General features: G+C 43.8%; 1 long non-coding RNA gene across 8 annotated transcripts in view; it reads left to right on the top strand.

Annotated features, from left to right (window-relative positions):
• The window catches only part of LOC118542381 (uncharacterized), an 88,702-nt gene that overhangs the window by 61,616 nt on the left and 4,908 nt on the right, over positions 1–22,178 (top strand). For 7 of the 8 annotated variants that reach the window (XR_004920560.2, XR_013449560.1, XR_004920562.2 and 4 more), the window contains 2 exons: positions 14,774–14,902; positions 15,920–20,526. This is a non-coding gene — a long non-coding RNA (uncharacterized LOC118542381). Of the gene's footprint in view, positions 1–14,773; positions 14,903–15,919; positions 20,527–22,178 lie in introns of those variants that run through there. The other variant, XR_013449557.1, reaches the window with a different exon arrangement.

The following is a 22,178-nucleotide window of genomic DNA, read 5'->3' as shown; positions in this document are numbered from 1 at the left end:
GAAGCCTAACTCAAATTAGCATATGCAGAAAGGGAACCGAGTGATGATGCCTGTCATTGAAAAGCTCAGATTCCTCCCAGGGCGTCCAACTTCAGGCATGGTTGGGTCAAGTGATGCTATTTCAGCTCTCTCTCTTTGCATCCCCTGGACAGGCTTTTTCCATGTTGGCTGCTGGTAGCTCGGGCCTTGCTTCCTATGAACTTGGTAATGACAGTGGAAAATGCTGGCAGGAGAATCCAGGTGAGAGAAGTTGATTGGCCCTGCTTGGGCCAGGTGCCCATGATGGGACATTCTGGTTAGCTCCATGTTGAATGTGTTCTCTCTGGAAAAGAAGTTCTGTTCCCCGATGAAGGGGGATGATTTGCTGGCCAGGGAAAACCAGCACGTATCCCACTGAAGTGCTTTGTGATGGTTGTTTGGCTAGCCACGTGGGCCCCGGAAGCAGGTGGCTTGGGTGCAAACCTTGGTGACACCAGTTACCAGCTGGGCAGAATTCCTTGGCCTTAAACAAAAATGAGAGCAGTCCCTACCTTGGAGGGTGTAGGGAACATTGACTCTGGGCACCCATGAACAGCATTCAATAGCACTACGTTCACAGACAACTTTCCTAATGCTTGTGTTTTCTTCTCCACGTTCTTTAGTATGTCTTGACTGTGGGGCCCTGTGTTAGTCTGGATTCTCCCAGAAACAGACGCCAAGATGGGCTTAAACATGCAGGGATTTTATCAGGGGAAACATTTGTGGGAGAAAATGGGAAGGGAGATAGGGGGCCTGGGGAGCCCTCAGACCATGAGCCAGTCTGACCCAGCAAGAAGGAGAAAAAGAGGGAAGGAGGGTGGAGCGGCCGCCTTTTAGACCTCCGTGTTGTAGCGGAGTCCTCAAGACCGAGTAGGTCATCCAGGGAGTGCCCAGTGTCTCCCTGGCATGGGCCTGCCTTGGTATGCTGGCCACACTGAGTGGAGGCTGGGAGCAGCCTGCAGGAGGCGTGAGGCTTATCTTCACAACCCCGTAGATCTCTCTAGGCCTTGAGTTCCTTGTGGGCCCTGCCTCCTCCCCTGCTGTAATTCTGAGACCCACACAAATATTCATCAGTGTTTGTGACCAGCAAGCAGGTGCAGTTGTAGCCCTGATGTGGGGCCAGCAGAGTTCTGAGGCTGGTCTCCTTACAGGGACGAGTGCTCCAGAGTATTCTTCTCAATGTCCTGTCTTGGTAGAAATTATCGAAATGGCTGCATGTGAGCTTGGCTAGCTGCTCTGCACTCTTCTCTCTGAGCAGAAACTCCTCTCATGTGGAGACTGCCCCAGATGCCTTCCCAACTTTGTCCCCCCCGCCCCGCCCGGCATCTAAGAATCAGTCCCTTGCAATCACTCCCTTGCCAGTAACACCACCAAAGCTACAAGTGAAAATCAAAGAACATTTTTAATGAAAAAAGCCCTTTACATCCCTTTTTCTGCAAATCCACTGCAATAATTTTGAGGCTGTTAGTGACATTTAAACCCTTCTAGATATTCCGATGCTAGAGGGAGGCTGTTCTTGCAACACAGTCTCAAATAGTAAAATCTCTTTACATTTCACCTGTGACCTTTCCTTTCATATAATGTCAACAATATATAAAACAAATGTTTGAAGTTTCCAAGACAGGTTTTGGTGCTTGGGTAACCAGCTTTCTTGCCATTATTCACATTCATTATTCAGTAAGTGTCTTTGGAGTACCTTTTTTATAAGGTTAATTCGCATATGCGTGTCTCTTTTGTACTTCATGCTATCCAAGCATGGCTCACACTCACTTTTTTTTTTAAATAAATATCCTTTCACATTATGATAATATTAAGAGGGATTTCTTAAATTAAGCATCCTGACTTCCTTAGTGAAGCACGGAACGGGTGGCTGGCGTTTAAAAAACAAGTCAGTCCAGAACAAAGCAAGGTTCTCTTCTGCATGGATGAGTAATAGATGCCCCTTGGCAATCTTGTTTGGAACCGACATTTAAGCATTTCTAAGCATCTACTAGTGCCAGAATTTTGTCTGCCTTATCTTGTTTCATCCTCACAGCATCCCTGCAAATTAGGGGTTTTTGTTCCCATTTTACAGATGAGGAAAGTGAGGCTCAGAGAGATGGGTTAACTTGTCTATTGTCCCTGGGTTAGTAAGTGGCAGGGCAGGGTCCTGCTCTCAGCACTGTCTGAATGCTGAAAACCGAGGCTGTCTCTCCTTCACTGTTCTACACCTTACAGTGGACGTGGTGACTGCGAGACATTTAAGAGTCCTGCCCGCACCACCTGAACCAGAATGGGAGAGGGCACACAGAGGCATCTGCTTTTAAAAGCCCTCCTTGGAGCACCAGGGAGCATCAGACTCTTGGTTTCCGCCCAGGTCTTGATCTCAGGGTCATGGGATCCCGCCCCGCTTTGGGCTCTGCACTCAGCAGGGAATCTACTTGAGATTCTCTCTCTCCCTCTCCCTCTGCCCCTTCTCCCTGCTCTGTCTCTCTCTCTCTCTCAAAATAAATAAATAAATCTTAAAAACAAAGCCCTCCTCATCCCAGATGATCCCCATGTGCAGCTGGGGTTGGCAGGGAATGACTGCTGCAGGAGATGTAAACCCAACTCCATGGGCAGCACTTGGCTGGAGCCTGGAGGTTTAGTTTGAAACAGTTATATCTTCCCCACGTGGACTTGGCTACAATTGTGCTGCTTAGGTAGGGGGAGAAAACAAAGGTGTTTATGGTTAAAAGGGGAGGGGTTGGGGCACCTGGGTGGCTTAGTTGTGAGTGTCTGCCTTCGGCTCAGGTGATGGTCCCGGGGTCCTGGGATCGAGTCCCACATCGGGCTCCCTGCTCAGCAGGGAGCCTGCTTCTCCCTCTCCCACTCCCCCTGCTTGTGTTCCCTCTCTCGCTGTGTCTCTCTGTCAAATAAATAAAATCTTAAAAAAAGGCGGGGGGGAAGGGTTAAGTTTGGGTTCAAGAAACAAGCAAGATGTGCTTTCTGCCAGGAAGGGAAGGTTAATAGACATTATTTGTTTTATTCCCCAAATCCACCCATCCTTTTGGTAAGGGCGCACTGATCATGTTTGTGGGGAGCCACCCCCGCCTCCCTCACTCTGCTGAAGACATAGTCACATGACCCCGACCTGGCCAGTCAGGACATGGCGTCCCCCAGCTCAGTGATTTGTTCAGGGTGGACAAATGACCCAAGCCAACCAGCCAGATCCCATCAGCCCATCTGGAGACTTTTGCATGGATTTCAAAAGAGGTGTACTCTTTCTTTTTTCCCCTGAGACTGTTGGGAGCCATCTTGGTTTCGTAAGGGAAGAGCCTATCTGACAATGGAGTCAACATGGATGAGAGAGGGCTGAGAGAGAGAGGGAGACCAAGTCCTGCATTGTTTGAGCTTTGGACCAATTGAAACTATGCTTATAAACTTCATAGTTATGGGAGACAGTAATCTCCCTTTGTGCTTAAGACAGTTTGGATTGCCTTTTTTTTTTTTCCTTTTTTTTTTGTCACTTACATCTGAAAAGAATTCCAACTGACCCAGGATATCAGACATCAGACTCACATAAATCTAAATAAAGGAAATAGGCTTTTCTGGTAGCAATTACATCTACTCATTCATTCTATAAATATTTATTGAGCTTCTGCTATGTGCCATTCACTCTCCTACGTGCTGTAGGAGATTCAGGAGCAGCTCTCAAAGGACAGATGGCCTGATTGAAAGAGGATTTGAAGCAGAAGACAAGGGTAAAACAAGGTGGGAAGGGAAGGTGCCCCAAGAGATGTAGATCATATGCTGGAGGGATCCAGTGGGGGAACACTCACACCAAGGGAAGGCTTTTCTTCTAATCATGGGACCATTTCTTCCTGTCCTCTGAATCCAGATGCTCCGCTCAGCACCTGGCACAGGATGAGTCCTCAGTAAATCCTCAAAGGATGTACGGCTTTGTGGAGGGTGTCACACTAAGCAATAGGACAGCTGAACCTTTGAGCCAGGCCTCAAGGCAGAAAGGTGGGAAGTCACAGACCCCTGCCCATGGTTCGTGTTGACTCAGCGCTCTGGTGGAAGAGGGGATGCTTTATTGTTTAAAGAGTAGAGGAGCCAACTCAGTTCCAACTGCATGTTCAACAGCCAACTGATTTCTATCTTCAGGTTGTATGGGAACCTCCTAGGATTAATCTTTGTCCTTGGGTTTCTTGATAAATAGTCTTTTTTTATTTTAAAGAAACAGAAATGTCATTATTGATTCTTGATTATAATTTTTCTGTGCTTACGAAATTTTCATGGAGTATATACAAGTATAAAGAAGAAACAAAGTCATAATTCTGTCACTAAGAAATAACCACAGCTAACACATGCACACACAGAGATGGAACTGTACGGATTTAATCCACTTTCCCAGCATGTCATATCTTTCCTTGTCAACAAACAGAGCTGTACATTATTGTTTTAATGGCCACTGAGTATTCCATTATAGGGACGAACCAAAATTAATTGAAGCAATTTTCTGCTGTTGGACATTTAGGTTGATTCTAGTTGTATGCTATTATAAAAACACTGAGTGAACATCCTCATAGATAAAATATTGTACATTTTAAATCATTTCTTTTGGATAAATTCCTAGAAGTGGAATTGCTAGGTCAAATGAAATGCATGCTTTTAAAACTCTGTGACACGCACTGCCAGTCTGACTTCTGGTATTTACTCTCAAAAGGGCTTACTCCTCTATACTCTCTCTAATACCGGTGTTAACCATTTTTCTTTCTCTTTTGTGCCTCTGTAGCCTTGGCAACAGTGTTGGGCAGGGGGTCATGCTGGTCCCTCCTGTCCCTTCCCATAAAGCTCCCTGACAAGGAGACCCATCTCCTAGACATGGATCTGATGAGAAGAGCAGGTGCCCCCTATAGGAACCCAGCCCCTAGGTTTAGAGAGGCCAGGAACCTCAGTTTCCCAGTCTCAGTTTCCAGAATTACCTCCTTCTTCCATTAGTACCAGGACACTGTTCTTCTGAGAGCTTAGGGGGCCAGGTTCCTGACACAGTGTGGAAACAGAGAATAGTAAACGTGCAGGGCCCGGTAGCTGACAGGAAGGAACTGGGAGTTTTCAAGTGACAGGGTGACAGCAGGGTCTTTCATCATGCCACAGTCCAACCTGCTTTAAAGAGATCCAAGCAGATCAGGCACGATTACAGCATGAGTTTCATTAGAACAAAGCCTAGTTTATTCTTGCCCCAATTACTCTTTTTCCCTCTTTCTCTCCATGAAAATTTAATGCTACACTCTCAGCAAGAAGGCTTCTTCTTAATTGATGGGCACTCCGGTAACTGAACCATCTCAGGGGATGCCAAATGATAGCCACAAACAGACCCAGTGTGAACAAGCCCCCTTAACCAAGAGGTGTGCTCCTGGGAGTCTGCAGACCGAATCCGGAACCAGTATCCCTTGATCATTCGACAACTAATGACTGAAGGCCTGCTTTGAGGCATACCACGAGCTAGCTCAGAGCTAGTTCAAAAAGATCATTGTTGGGGCGCCTGGGTGGCTCAGTCGTTAAGCGTCTGCCTTCGGCTCAGGTCATGATCCCAGGGTCCTGGGATCGAGCCCCGCATCGGGCTCCCTGCTCGGCAGGAAGCCTGCTTCTCCCTCTCCCACTCCCCCTGCTTGTGTTCTCTCTCTCGCTGTGTCTCTCTCTGTCAAATAAATAAATAAAATCTTTAAAAAAAAAAAAAAAAAAAAAAGATCATTGTTGTCCATGTTCTTTTCTTTTCTTTTTTAAAGATTTTATTTATTTGAGAGAGAAAGAGAGAGAGAGAGAGAGAGAGAGAGAGAGAATGAGCTGGGGGAGGGCCAGAGGAAGAGGGAGAGAGAGGGGAGAAGCAGACTCCGTGCTGAGTGGTGGAACCTGATGCCCACCCATTCCAGGACCCGAGATCACAATCTGAGCCAAAGTCAGACGCTCAATCCCCTGAGCCACCCAGGCGCCCCATCCATGTTCTTTTAAAAGAATGTTCTCCACGAACCATGAGAGACTATGGACTCTGAAAAACAAACTGAGGGTTCTAGAGGGGAGGGGGGTGGGGGGTGGGTTAACCTGGTGATGGGTATTAAAGAGGGCACATTCTGCATGGAGCACTGGGTGTTATATGCAAACAATGAATCATGGAACACTACATGAAAAACTAATGATGTAATGTATGGTGATTAACATAACATTAAAAAAAAAAAAAAAGAATGTTCTCCAAATTCCTGGAACTCAATCATACCGAAGCTCTATGGTGTAGGGAAAATCCCAGTCCTTGGAGTTATGGGGACCTGGGCTCCATTCTTGTTTGGATGGAGTTGCTAACATTCATCATTTCTCCTCTTTGAACCTCAGTCTCCTCATCTGTGAAATGGAGATGGTAGTGATCTCAACTCTGTAGAGTTGTGAGGATTTAGCAAGGTGACCCATGCAAGGTGCTTAGCGTAGACCTTCATGCATAGTTGGCGCTCAGTAAATCTTGGCTCTGTACAGATGATTATCATCTGTAAAATGGAGAAAATGATGCTAATCATAGAGTGCCATTTTAAAGATGAAAGGAAACAAGGCTTGTTAAGCACCTGGTACCTAGAAACTTCTCATAAAATGGCCTTTTTGGGTTATTTGTCTGTGTTAGAAATATCACCCTCAAGAGGTGAGAAATGTGGAGGGGCAGGAAGACTCAGGTCTGAGGGAGTTGTTGAATTTTTGAAACAGAAGTTGTAGATGTTACTTTTAAGAGTAGGCTCCCCTTCTTGAAGAGTTTCCAGTAAATGTGCAACCAGGAGGAAATAATTTCTATTTGAGAACACAAAATGTCTATAGTTGCTTTTTGAATGATAGAGTAACAGTGGAATTCATGTGGAGAAGAAGAGAGAGAAAGTCTTTTGGAGATGAGAGAAAAAGGACCAGTGACCCAAGGGCCCAAACAGATGATAACCAGTAAGAGAGTCTTGGTCAGGGGCTAGTTGATGGATTCTCAGTAACTATCCCTGCCCAGCGTTCCGTTGATGTCCCTCTCCCACTTCTGTCCTGTGCTGTAATTACCTTCTGTTAACTCCAGATTTGAGGCAGGTCTGGTATACACAGAGCCTTGATTGGTGGCACCTGGGAAGTGAAAGCGAGGTGGCATTGCTCATGCTTGAGAAGAAAGGGCTGGACGTGTGAGTTCTAAGCGGGAACTTGGAGCAAGAAGGGACCAGCCTGTGTCCTTGAACTCTTGGGAAAGCCTTTGGACCTGTCACCCACAGGGGAAGGACCTTGTAGGTCATCTTAGTTGGCTGTTAAAACAAAGGGTGACTGTCCCAGAAGGCTGAGGAATTCAAATAAATAAATTCAAATAAACCTTCAGGACAAGTTGTTTTATTAAGTAGATTTTTAGGAAGGTCTCCTGGAATCCAAAGTACTTGAAAACAAAACAAAATAAAATGCAACATATGCACAAGTGTCTGGAGAGTACCTGGTGCCAATTTTTTTTGAGAAGCCAAAGCTATTGGTGATTTCTGCCACAATAGAGAGATGAGCTTTGACGACTCAAAAATGTGTGTACCTCAGCCTTGAACATGGTTTCCAAAATGCTTTCCTAGTCGCAGAGGGACCAATTTGGCGCTCGGGGCACACAACATTTTCTGTGTGCTACCCTAAGCTTTGGCATTGTAATAAATGAAGAGGAGCTTAATGATGAATTAGAACATTCCCTTTGGGGATAAATTACCTGTCATTTAAAACACAAACTAAAAAGTCCTGCTTATTTCGCTAGTTGGTTGTGTAAAAGCCACCAGCCTTGTCCGTTTGAGCCAGTCTGGAGTGAATGGATATTTGTGGAAGAGGCAAGAGTGTCCTGGATTTTTTCCCCTTAGTAATCTAGCTGGATGATTTCCCCCTTCTGCTTGGCACTGTAAGGAATTGTTAAATACATCACATGGCAAAATGGGAAGAAAGAAGTGGGAAGAATATAGGAAGTTGAGAGAAACCTCATGAATCCATGACCTACAAGTCAGAAAGAGAAAAATGGGAAAAACAGGAGCAACATTTAGTTTCAAGCAGGGAAGGAAAGAAGAAAGAAGTGGGGTTATTATGCATGAGGATTTGTGACAATAGTGTGGAAACAGCTGCATTTTTACTAGAACCTACTATTTCTAGCACTGGGCTAGCAAGCCGGCCACTTATGGCAAGATTGTTCCCTGTTCTCATGGAACTGACCCTCTTGGCTCTACACCATTGAGGTAGGTTCCTGTGGCAAAGGTCATGTCCACTGTCAGACTGGGACCTCTCCAGATTTACCTGGCACCACTCTCTTCCCTATCTTTCCCCTTCAGTCATTCTAGAATCTTCTCAGTTCTTCCATTCTGCCAGGCTGTCCTCCTGCCTTCTGGTCTTCATACATACCCTCCATGGCCTAGAGTGCTCTTTGCCTGGCTATCTCCTTTTCAACTCACCTGAGACTCCCCCTTCCCTGGGGAAGCTTCGCTGATCCCAGATTGGGTTTGATCATCCTGCTAGATGTTCTCGTATTTCCCTGTATTGTTTAATTATAATTAGTAACTATCGGCCTCAAGTCTGTCTTCCCCACTGCTCTGTGGGTCCATGAAGGCTGGCACAGAGTCTATTTTCTTCTTTAGTGCCTCGCCCTGGGCCTGGCTCATAATAGAGACTCGATAAACATGGGAAAGCAAAAGGTTTATTCCTTATAGCCTAGAAGTTACAAGTTTCTTAATTGAATTTCATTTTTAACCTTAGATTATCAGTCCTTTTTTTCCTGCTTCTAGGACATCTAGGTATTTCTTTATTAGTACATCTAGTTTTTACCCACATCATTCAGGCAAAACAAAGGAGAAATGCAGCTAAAGAAATAAGCAAATTTTCTTCTGCCATAATAAGCAGGTCTTAAGAGGATGGAAAATTTTCTTCAAGGGGTAAACTGGAGAACTGGTAAGGATGTTGCTCTAAATCTCAGACTTGGACAGACACTCCATTTTAAACCCTGTGGTATTAATCTATGATTATGGCTTTTCTCATTTCTCACATTTGAGAAGGAAATACACATTGTCATTGTGACTTTAGATTACAGTGCTTTATGAGGGCTTTAAGCCCAAGGACACCGAAAAAGAGAAAATCTGCACCAGAAAATGTAAGCAAGGAAATATGCATTCATGATGCTGAACTTTCTGTGGTGCTGTTATCAGTGTGGGCAGATGATTTCTCTGTAAAGTGCACACACGTGAGTGCCAGGCGGCACCTAGATTTACTAGCCCGAGGGAAAATTAACCAGTGCCAGAGTTTCTACCACAGAGAGTCAATAGAATGAAATGCAGTCTTCTTTAACATGGCCTTCCAGAAACTACAGCTGCCTGCAGATGGTTAACACAGGCACTGACCAGAAATGACAGTCACTGTGTTTGTAGGTGATTTCATTAAATTGTGCAGTGGCTAAAATTGCTGATAACCCAGTGAGACTCTCATGGGGCACAAGAAGAGGTTCAAAAGCATTAGAAGACCCACACACCAGGATTCTAGACCTAACTACAGCTTACAACAGAGGGGACTTTGAGCAGGTCCCTCGTCCGCAGGCTTCACTTTCCTCTCGGCAAAATGGGTTTAATAATACCTCTGGGCACAGGGTTCCTCCGTAGAACACCCAGGGGGACCTGGCTCTAGTAAATGCTCTGCAGGGGAAACTCGTAGGCCCCTTTGTTCCCTCAGCTCCCTGTTGTGGAAGGCCACAAGTCCCTAGCCTGGAGGCATGTAGTGAGTGAGTCACCAAAAAGTCCAAGCTGGGCTCTTCAGCTGAGTCTCAATTTTAAAGAGAGTCGGCAGGATTAGAAAACTTTTCTTCCACCCTCCAGGTTTGGTTTATTAGGAGCAGAGCCCTCAGAGGATTCCTAGGGCCATTAGGGAGTTCAAATACTGTCTTGAGAACAACGCAAAGATTTCTGTGGGTCAATTTTTCCTCCAACTAAATGCACTTAAGAGAGCATTGGGGGCAGGCATAAAGGAGACTACAATGAGAAAAACATTGAAAGGAAAAGCGGGGGAAAGTTGTGCACCAGGCTGACCCGCGACTACTTAAAAAAAAATTTTTTTTTTCTTTAAATCAAATAGATCACCAGCTGCTTTTTCCGCTGGTGCCCGGCAGCTCAGAGGGGAAGCTGTTTCTGCAGAGAGTCAGGGCGTCCACACCCGCGGCTGCGAGTCCACAGGGCGCGCGGGGCCCCCCGGGACCTGGGTATAGGCGCTCAGGGGTGACCGTACACCGCCTCCAGATGCCCCCCTGGAGCCTGGGGGCTCGGCTTGCTTTCTGGCGTCGCCAGCCCGCAAATAATTGACTTGCTATTTTCTTTATTTCCTTGCTGATGGCTTTTCTTCCCCCGCCACCCCCCCCCCCCGCCCGCGCCCTCTGGGACAGGCACCGCCCGGCTCTCTCCGCTGTTCCCGCCTGGGTCCCGAGACGTGGTTTCTGAACCCCGGCATCATCCCGTCTAGCGAAAAACCAAAGTGTTCAAACACGTGGCCAAGCGGCCACCCGGTAAGCCCGCGACAGGCCCCTGGCAGGTCCGGAGATGGGAGGCACTGAGCGCCCTTGAGGGCAGCAGTGAGTCCCCCAAGCCCCCAAGCCCACCCCCTACCCCGCCCCCCCGCCCCTCGTCCCGAGTCCCTGGTTCCCAGCAGCAGGCGTGTGTGTGAACTCTGCCGGCAGTTCTAGGCGATTTGGAAGTACCACCCCGGCTTTTATCAAATGAAGGAAGCAGAGCAGTCAACATTCCATAACGTGCAGAGACGGGGCAACAAGACCATTACAGCCAGCCTGGGAGTATTCATGCGTTCTCTGATTGATTGAACACATTCTTCCCGAGCACCTTCTGTGCGCTAAGCTCTGGAGTGTGACTTGCATGTGTCTCAGGCAGCCCTCCTCATACACCTCCAGGGTGGGTGCATCACCCCCTGGCGTCACAATGAAAAGGGAGGGGCTCAGGAACTAATTTTCTTAGGGGCCATTCCTCAGACTTTTCCCTTGGGGAATTTTCTTCCCTTTCTCCCAGCAGGTTTGCATGGGGGTGACCTCATTCCCATTCAGATGAGATGGGTAAGGGGCTCCATTGACCTAAGTCCATCAATACATCCCACCCCAGGCCATGGGGATTGGGGCAGGGAAGGAGAGTGTGACTGGCATGAACCAAAGAGCGCTAGGACCAAGGCAATGGCCCTTCTGTTGGAGAAAGGAAGCTTTCTTTGACCCAACTGGGAGAGGGGATGAGATACTGTGTTTGGGGGCTGAGGGAGGTGAGGAAAAAGTCAGCCCAGGGTGATAGACTCAAGACTTAATAATTTATTTAAAGCTTCCCAGTTTTTTAAATGGAAGGAAATTTTATATCCTTACCATAAACAACAAAACAGTATTGCTTGTCATACATGACTATATTGAAAATAAAACCATATTATTAAATTCTTGTTTGATCCTTCTGCTAACTACAGTTATTGAGTCTAAGGCTTATTTTCTCTTTCTTTCTTTTTCTTTCTTTCTTTCTTTCTTTCTTTTTCTTTTTTTCTTTCCTTCTTTCTTTTTTTCTTTCCTTCTTTCTTCCTGTCTTTCTTGATATTATTTATTTATTTGAGAGAGAGAAAGAGCTAACGGGGAGGAGCAGAGGAAGAGGGACAAGCAGGCTCCCCTCTGAGAACAGAGCTCGACTTGGGGCTTGATCCCATGACCCTGAGATTATGACCTGAGATGAAATCAAGAGTTGGTGGCTTAACCGACTGAGTCACCTAGGTGCCCTTGTTCTCTCTTTCTGAAGACCAGATTCTAGCAAGTTATTAGAGAGATGTCAAAGACTATCCCCAAATGAGGCTTGTTCCTGGAGTAATATGAAGGATTAAAAGAGAATCCATTTAGTAACATGTCCACCTTCCACCAAAATCTTCTCACAAGTCACCCTTGGTATGTGTCCCACACCAGAGGCAAAGTATCTGTACTTAGTAGAGATGATATACATTAGGGGTACCTGGGTGGCTCAGTCGGTTAAGCATCTACCTTCAGCTCGTGTCATGATCCCACGGTCCTGGGATTAAGCCTCGTGTGGGGCTCCCTGTGCAGTGGGGAGCCTGCTTCTCCCTCTCCCTTTGCCCCTCCCCCTTCTCATTCTCTCTCTCTCTCTCAAATAGAATCTTAGAAAGAAACACATTAAACATGGAAAGTTCTAGAAAGATCATTTTATGAAGGATCTATTGCAGATAGAATTTTCCTACCTCTGGCCATTTGGAATGGCCACCCAAGACCACACCCTACAGCTTGAAAAATTAAAAAAAATTTTTTAATTCATTGTATATTGAAGCCTAGATGCAAAGCAGAACTATAGCCCTATTGTTCATGTTTTTTCTAAGTCAGTAATTTAGCCCCTTAGTCATAGATTCTTTTTCTGTATATTATTAACAATAGACTAGTAGCCTATGCTAAACACAGGCTACCACAACCCTCTAACTCCCCACCCCCTAGTAAAATCTAGTAGGCCTACTGGACTGGTGGGGGGTGGATACAATTTTAAGGTAGAAGAGACAAAGAGGTGGCACTTTCTTCATGTATCTCTCATGACCTCCACCATGGCCTCCTTCTTCACCAGCTCCAGGTACTGACTGCTTTAACAGTTGACCGGTTAGCATATATTTTAGCATGCAGGCCATATCATCTGAAATAATTCTGAGTTATCGGCTAGATAGAGCTGAAGCATTTCAATATGAATGTGTCCGTGGGAGAGATGCTCTGCCATGAATGAATTTATTGGTTAGTGTATTGGTCACATATTGCTGTGTAACAAATCACCCCAAAATTAGGGGCTTAAAAAAAACGTTTATCACGTCGTAGTTTCTGCGCACAGCTCAGGTCCCGCCCAGGCTGCTGTCAAGGGGTTGGCTGAGGCTGTGGTCAGGGTTCCCCAGTGGAAGGATCCACTTCCCAATCTCACTGACCTAGTGGTTGGGAGGACTCAGTTTCCTGTGGGCTATGGGACTGAGTCTCAGTCCTTCACTGGCTATTGGGTGGAGAACACCCTTAGTTCCTTGCATGTAGGTCTTTCCATAAGGCAGTTCAAAACAGCTTGCTTTATCAGAGCAAGTGAGTGAGAAGACAAGAGAAGAATCAACAGACAGAAGTTATAGTCTTTTGTGAGTCTCAGAAGTGACATTCCATCACTCTTGCCACATTCTTTGTCTAAGAAGCATGTCCCTAGGTCCAGCCCATATTCAAGGGGTGGGGATTAAAGAAGAGTGTGAATACCAGGAGGCAGAGATCACTGAACCCAATAGAAGAAGGCTGCCTTTCACATTTAGTTCATTCGTTCAATCTAGAGCTCTCCGGGCACTGGGCATTGGCCTTTTTCTTTTCTTTTCTTTTCTTTTTTAATTTTATTTATTTGAGAGAGAGAGTGAGAGAGAGAGAGAGCACAAGAAGGGGGGACAGTCAGAGGGAGAAGCAGACTCCCCGCTGAGCAGGGAGCCCGATGCGGGACTCGATCCCAGTACTCCGGGATCGTGACCTGAGCCGAAGGCAGTCACTTAACCAACTGAGCCACCCAGGCACCCGGGCATTGGCCTTTTTCAACTCACAAAGCTAAACTAGTTTATCTCAGTAAGTCAGATCTAAACTTCATGTTCCATGGGAAATTTTTAAGGATTAGAAATTTGGATTAGAATTATTGCTACTTTCCTATTTTATAAATTCTCACCCTATTTGAGGAAAATCACATTAATTAGTTTTTCTTTTCATGTATATAAGAAATACTTTTCCTGATTGAAAACAAAAAATGTTTCTCTGACTCATTCTGTGAAGCTCAGACATTTGCTGAAGGAATAAAAAACACAACTACATACATGAAAACTGAATAAGGAGAGAAATCTGTTTAAATAAATAAGATGATGTAGGTTGATTCACCTAACTAAATTATGGTTATTTCATTAACTCTTCAATTGAATTCCAAGTCCCCATTCTACTTGCTGAGGTAAATTTGTTTAACATGAAGCCTTGACATCCTTTAAAATAATTATGCTTCTAAATGAAAGTTTAATTTTTAATCATTTGCTTTGCTAAAATAGAAGCAAATGAGAGGATAATATGACAATTTAAAGGATTTGCAATAGATCCCCTAGAGCTGGAAGAGACATGAATGCTGCTGACTAGTGGAGGAATTTTAAATATGGTAATAGAACAGCTCCCTCCCAATGTTTGCTTCTTTGATGGAAATGAAACCAAAGGGAATAAAAACCAACAGGGGTGAGGCAGGGCAATGCTCCCCCATCAATGGCTGACCTTAATGGGGACTCCCATCTCCCATCCAGAAGGCCCTCTCCTTGTAGACTCAGGTACTACAGAGCTGGTCCCAGGAGGAAAAAGAGCCAATTCCCAGCAAAACAAAATGAAAACAAATTTCATCCTAGAATGGGAGAGGTATAGTTACTGTGTATTTGCAAACACTGAAATCTACACAGTAGGAGAGCCAGGTTAGTTTGTTTCAACTTTTGGCTAAGAGGCATGATTTTTGGTTTGTTTGCTTTTTAAATCACTTTTCAGCATTTGAATGTGTGATCTGCCCAGTTGAGGTTAGGAATGTGAGTTTTTGTAAGAAATGTTTTTAAGCAGAATTACCAAATGGCCAATGAAAAACAAAGCGTCTCTTAATAACTCTCTAGATGATGGGTCTTATTAAGGAGGATTGACTCCCTCTTCACTGAAATACAATCTTGCAGATAACCAAAATTTTTTTTCTCTCTCTAGAAATTGTGAATTGTATGGATTCTCTTTACCTCCTCGAATTCCTCATTGTGTCACATGGCAGAGGAAAGGATTTTCAATAATACCACACGTGCTTATTTCCTTTAAGTAGAATGAAAAAAGGCATAGAAGGTAAATGTACTTGTGATTCTGTTTTGTTGGGGGGCTTTCAAGGCATTGAGCTCGGAGGTGAGGGTTCTTTTTGCAATGGCCCTGACTTGTAATCTGTTTTTTTGTTTGATTAATTGTCTCTGGTCCTTTTAAAACCAGTGAGGGTGCAATGACATTCATGGTAGAGTCTTTTAGAGTTCATATATGATTTTTTTTTAAAGCTTACTATCATTATTATTTATTGCACAAACAACCTTATATTAAGTACTGTTAATATAAATCAAAATGAAAAATTTCATTCATCATCCTACTCAAATTTTTTCCATTTTTCAAGTTCTCTCCCAAATCTTGGTTATGCACAGTATTTTTCACATAGTTGCAATCGAAGGATAGGTAAGGTTTTGCATTTTACTTTTAAACGGAAGGGACCATTCACATTTTTCAGTATTTTATTTTGCTCTGCACAATTAAAATGCTAATATCTGAATAATATTCCTTTGAATGGTGAGGCCATAATTGAACTAATCATTTTTCAATTATGAATATTTAGATGAAATATATTGTAGTATATAAATATTACTACAAAGTGTATTTTTATTGCATAATTTAGAAAAGTTCTTTTGGATTATCTCCTTGGTATAAAGTCCCCAAAGTCAAAGGATATGAATATTTTTATCCTTTTAGAATAGTGAAAATTTGTATACTTAATGAGTTGTATTCATTTACACTGCAATTTTTGACCATATCTGTGTTACTAGTTAGCATTGGGAATTCTCATTTAAATTTTTTTCTTCTTGAATGGCTGGAAAGTGGGCACCTTTTGATGTCATTATATCATTCTTTGTCAATAGACAAATGGATATTATTTCCAAGTCTTCACTCTTCCTCTCTGGGGAAAGAATGTGATGACAGTTTCCTCAATTCTTAACTCATCATTTCTTAAACTAATAATTGGAACACAACTCAGGGAAATACTATTTAGATATATTAGCATAATTTAATTTCTATGTTCCCTCACTTTCTTTTGTCTGTTTTTAGCTGGAACATTCGAAGTAGAAGGAGGCCATCGCTGGGACTGAAGGGGGAGGCAGTGTTGCTCTTCCCCAAGGTGCTCACTTGGTGCTCCATCATTTCTCTGTGTCTTTGCTTACATTCTCCATTTGCCTGGAAAGTTCATTCCCTTCTGTCTCCATTTTAATGACTGTGGCAGGTGGAATCCTAAAAATGGCTCCCAAGATTCCAGTGCTCTAATCCCCAGAACCTATTGATATGATGAATTATCACTCCCATGACCGTGCTTTGTCATATGGCACAGTTAACTTTGGTAGGTTTATCTGGGTGGATCTGAGCTAATCACATGAGCCCTTTTAAAAGCAGACTTTTCTGGTAGCCGAAGGGGAAGTCATGGATTTGAAGCATGAGGGGAATTTGACACATCATTGCTGGCTTAAAGATGGAGAAGGCCACATGCCAAGGAATATGGACAGCTTTGGGGAGCTGAAAGTAATCCCAGCTGACATCCAGCAAGGAAATGGGGACCTCAGACCTACTGCTGCAAGGAACTGCATTTGACCAACAACCTGAAGGAGTATGGAAGCAGATTCTTCCCTAGAACTTCTGGATAAGAGCCCAGCTTGCCAACACCTTGATTTTGGCAAGACCTTTGTGAGACCCTAAAGGGAGAACCCAGTTGAGCGCAACTAAGACTTCTGATCTACCAATCTGTGAGATAAATGTGGGTGTTGCTTTAAGTTGCTGACTTGTGGTAATTTATTACAGCAACAATAGAAAATGAATCCGAAGACACAGAGGGTTGTCAAACATTGTAGATATTACTTTTAACCAACTTGCTGGGCTTGATAGATTCCATGTTTAAGGATTGCTTACCAAAGCCCTCGGCAGGCAGCCCGAACACTTTCGCTGCTGGCAACTGGAAGATACTCCTGTCCTCTTCTGCTGCTGCTGGGTGAGTCATCTGCTCCCAAACCTCTTGACAGGTAGTTGTACTGGTTATCATACTTACATGTTTATATGTGTCTAAGTATTATGTCAACTGGGATGTAAGAGTGAACATGAAAAGGGTCCATCTTTCCACCAAGATAAAATTCAATGCTTTGTAATGACTGGATAAATGGGAAGTCCCTAAAAAATGCTATGGAATTAGGTGGACGAGGTAACTGGAAGACCAGAAAAGAATTGTGAAGTTCTAGAAGGTTTCTCTAAATTCTTTGTCCCAGGTAAAGAGTTTGAAACTAGGAATTGTCCCTAATGCTTTAGGAGGATGGCTTATGTAAGAATGCTGGTGTGGCATTCTCTCGGCAATGCCACACCCGAAAGAAAGACCTTGGCCCTACACCAGAAGAGTGCCAAATGAAGGAAGATGACTTTAAATTAAAATAAGGATTTTAGGCATTGGTTTTTATTATATTTGATGATTCCTCCCTTTGACTGATTTTTTAAAAAGATTTTATTTATTTATTTGACACAGAGAGAGAGACAGTGAGAGAGAGAACACAAGCAGGGGAAGTGGGAGAGGGAGAAGCAGGCTCCCCGCTGAGCAGGGAGCCTGAAGTGGGGCTCAATCCCAGGACCCTGGGATCATGACCTGAGCCGAAGGCAGACGCTTAACGACTAAGCCACCCAGGTGCCCCAGATTTTTTTTTTTTTTTAAAGTAGTGGAGCCCAGTGCAAGGCCTGAACTCACGACCCTGAGATCAAGACCAGAGATGAGATCAAGAGTCAGACACTTAACTGACTGAGCCACCCAGGCACCCCTGATTTTCTCTTTTTTTAACTGATGGACTAGCTAGTACTTATGATTATGTCAGATTTAGAGAGCCTCTGTGGTAGTATTAGGTATGCACACACACACACACACACACACACACACACATACGTGGTGGGTTAAGCAGGTTGCAAGTCAAATCATGAAGTATGATCACTTCATGTTTTTTGTATGGTTTGTGTGTGTGTGTGTGAAAAACCCATATTCCTAGAAAAAAATGGTACTACCAATGATAGTTATATTAGAATTATAGAATTATGGGGATTTTGCTTATGTATATTTTCTGTAATACAAACATTTCCTTTGAAATAAGGCAATAAAAGAAAATAATGATAATAGAGTAATAACTCCTAGTTATCCTTCAAAGTCAGGGTCCAAAAAAAATCTCCTCCCTGGGGTGCCTAGGTGGCTCAGTTGGTTAAGCGTCTGCCTTCGGCTCAGGTCATGATCCCAGGGTCCTGGGATCGAGTCCCACATCGGGCTCCTTGCTCAGCGGGGAGCCTGCTTCTCCCTCTGCCTGCCACTTCCCCTGCTTGTGCTCTCTCTCTGACAGATAAATAAATAAAATCTTAAAAAAAAAATCTCCTCCCTGAAGTTTTTTTGAACCCATATGAAGCTCAGTTTTTCATGCTCCCATAGATCCTTACTTGTACTTTTGGTTGCGCACCTAATTAGTTGTGATATTTAGCATGTCCAGCTGTACCTTTCCCTCTCATGTGAGAGCAGGGACCGTGACTTACGACTATCCATATTCCATAACGCCAAGCACAGTTCCTGCCACCTAGAGGTGGTCATCAAGGGGGCCAGGGTGCTGGTGCAGTCACAGAGAGATGCGAACGTTAAAAACGAACACCAAGTACTCTCTTAGCGTCTGCTGGTGAGCAGTTTTAAAATCATGCTCCAGCCCCTGTGATCCAGATCGTGTGTTTTAGCATCTTATATCATTGGGAAGTGAAGGCCATACACCCAGGCTTTGAACAGAGCCTTGCTGGGCAAAATGAGAACAGCTTCATGACAAACAAAGGCACAGTTGGCACCAGGTGCTCAGACCCCACGCCAGACGTTTGCCAGGCTCTGGAAGAATCTACGTGTGGGATGTTCCCTCGACATTCCCCTCCTGTTCTGCATCTAGACTACCTGGTGTGCAAGCCCCCTGGGTGTGTAGGGGAGCATTTGTGAAGCATTTTGCAGTTTGCATCTCCTGCGAGCAGACCAGGTGATGTCCTGATTTTGTTAGTTGTGATGGCAGAAAATGGAGTGGTCGATTAACAAGCAGTGGTCACAGCCACCTGACGGGTCTGCTTCTCGAAACATGAGTGTCATGGTGATGGATTAGCAGAATCTCCAACGTGCAAAGGCATATTTCCACAAATATTTTGTATAAACATAAATTCACTTGCAAACATGACTCATTTTCCTTTGTACTTTTTATTTGTTATCCTTTAATATTTGCCGTGCATCTTTTGGCACACATGGGGCCCTCGCTGGAGGGCTCTGGTAAGTGATTCGGTGGGGGACCCAGAGGAAACTTGGTGTTGTCTTTACGTCCTCCAGCCTGTGTGTACAGTTTTTCCTCTGCTTCTGATCTCCTGCCGGAGGGAGGAGAAGGGGAAAAAAACATCAAGACAGGACCAAACATCCTCACTGGGCGAGGAAAGCTCTGGGAGGGATGTCTTTTTACTAGAAAGGCAAGTCTGTTTAGTGATCTGAAAACTCCCTGCCATGGAGGGGAGGGGAGATGCTGGAGATGAATAGGCAGAGCACAGAGACTTTTTAGGGCAACGAAAATGCTGTCTGGTGAAATAATAATGGATTTATGTCACTACCCTTTTGTCCAAATCCATAGAATGTACAACACCAAGAAGATGGGAACAACGTTTATCATGGTGAGCATTGTGTAATGTATAGAATTGTTAAATCACTATGTTGTACATCTGAGACTAATATAAATTGTGTGTTTACTATACTTCAGCTTTAAAAAGAGTTGAAATAGAAAAAAAAAAGTGAACCTTAAGGTAAACTATGGGCTTTGGGTGATTACAGTGTGTCAATATAGGTTCTTCCTTGGCAAAAAAAATGTACCATTCTGATGGAGGATGCATATAATGGAGATGGCTGTGTGTGGACGGGAAGGGGGTATACGAGAAATCTCTGTACCTTCCTCTCAGTTTTGTTGTAAGCCTAAAACTGCTCTTAAAAATGAAATCTCTTTGGGGCACCTGGGTGGCTCAGTTAAGCATCTGCCTTTGGCTCAGGTCATGATCCCAGGATTGAGTCCTGCTTCTCCCTCTCCCTCTGCCGGCCACTCCCCCTGCTTGTGTGCTCTCTCTCTCTCTGTCAAATTAATAAATAAAATCTTTTCAAAAATGAAATCTTTTTGAAAATTTTTATTTCATTTTTTATTGAGATATAACCAACATATAACATTATATTAGTTTCAGGTATACAACATCATGATTCAATACCTGTATGTATTGCAAAATGATCACTACAGTAAATCTTGTTAATATCTGTCACTGTACATAATTACATTTTTTTCCTTGTGATAAGAACTTTTAAGATTTACTCTCTTAGTGGGGCCCTTGGGTGGCTCAGTCGGTTAAGTGTCTGCCTTTGGCTCATGTCATGATCCCAGGGTTCTGGGATGGAGCTCCACATTGGGTTCCATGCTGCGTGTGGAGCTTGCTTAAGATTCTCTCTCTCCCTCTGCCCCTTCCCGACTCGTGCTCTCCCTCTCTCTCTGTCTCAAATAAATAAATAAAATTTTTAAAAAAAACCCAAATATTTACTCTCTTAGTAACTTGCAAATATGCAATATTGTATTATTAACTATAGTCACCATGCTGATCAGATATCCGTGTGATTTATTTTATAACAGGAATTTTGTACCTTTTGACCTCCTTTACCATTCTGCCCACCCCACTCTTCTCCCCCCTCAAAATAAAGTCTTTAAAAACACCTCCTTGCCTTCTTTCCCTTTGTCACTGAAACATTAAATGACTGCTCCTTACATTGCCTCCCAATGTCTAGAAAAATCAGATCCAGAATGAATGGTTTCTCCCACTACCGCTAGACCCAACACCCTAGATAACTGAACCATGATGTGTTTCCAGGGATTGGAACCCAAACATTCTTTCTAGTACAGCATTCCATTAAGAACTTTAGAAAATGCACTTAGCTGGAGATAATGTCTCCCTAGGAGAGGAGATACATTAGGAACCTTGCCCAATAGGCCAACAAACCTGATGGAGTCCTAAGAGAATGCGATGCCATTGGGAGAAGGGCCAAGATTAGTTAGTTATGAGATATTAGGAATGTAGGCATTTGAATGGAAAGAGGGCGCACACACCAATGACCACCCCTTCTCTGTGTCTGTAGAGTCCTGTTCTCATTTACTCCCGGGCATAGAGATGCCCATCTGTTGGTTCTATCTGCCCAATATCCATTCCCCCTTCTGCTGGTGGCTGCTCTCTGATTTTCCTTGGGGAAGGCTCTGTTCAGCACTCTTAGATTTAGGTTTGGATGAGGTTGACTTCACCTCTCACCTCCGGGGTGGGCATGTGACCCAGGTCTGGCAAGGAGAGCCACACTGCCTTCCAGGCCAGTATAGAGATATGTGTATGACCCCGTTAGCAGATGTTCAATTATTGTACATGATCTTAAAATTCTGCCTTCTATACATGGAGGACTTTCTTGGTTGCATCATGTAAAAATCTCCCTAGCAACATTCCTTTCATTATGCTTAATATTTGTCTCTTTTGTTGTTGTTGTTGTTCAATATTAGAGAATTTGCAATGCAGTTGAGTTAACACATACAATACTGTAGCAGCCTGGGGGGGTTAAAGATAGTTAACCAGCTGGGAGAAGAATTCATTGTCTAGCTTAATATTCAGAGAAATGTGAAGATGGGGTACTTTTGGTGGTGGAGCATTCTAAGATAAATGGACCTTATAAGAAATGAGACTTGTAAACTCAAGTCCAGCGGATTGCTTCACCCAGATCTGGTTAGCTGAAAACATCATTAGCTTAAAATGTTTTCTCCTACCCCTGGTGTCTGTGATAAGATGGGCCTCTTAAAAGGAAAAGTGCTGTTCTTTCACATTTTAACTCCTTCTGGGGGTGTTAAAGCTAGCTGAAATCAGACTTCCTTCAAGCTACATTAAGCTTGTGTTCCTCCAGGCCAGAAGGAAAATTGTGATGTCTCTTCCGGGTTTGGAGGTTCCAAAGGCAAGGCAGCTTTCTTCCCCACATCAGGTCTTATATAACAAAAGTGAGCCCAACAGGATCAATCTACTTGATTGAAAAAAACCAAAAACCAAAATGACTAGATTTTAGGAATTCATTTAATTTAAGGTCAGTTGGAACTTACGTGGATCTTAGTTTGAACAAATAACTGCAAAATACATTTTGGGGATACATGAGGTAAATGTGAATGTGGTTTAAGTATTTGATGATATCAAGAAATTATATTTAATTTTGTTAGGTGTGAAAATGGTTTTGTGGTTATGTAAG

This window comes from Halichoerus grypus, chromosome 1 (assembly GCF_964656455.1).
Source record: "Halichoerus grypus chromosome 1, mHalGry1.hap1.1, whole genome shotgun sequence".
NCBI classification, from domain to species: domain Eukaryota; kingdom Metazoa; phylum Chordata; class Mammalia; order Carnivora; family Phocidae; genus Halichoerus; species Halichoerus grypus.
The sequence above is the reverse complement of the archived record's forward strand: the minus strand, read 5'-3'. Positions and strand labels throughout refer to the sequence as shown.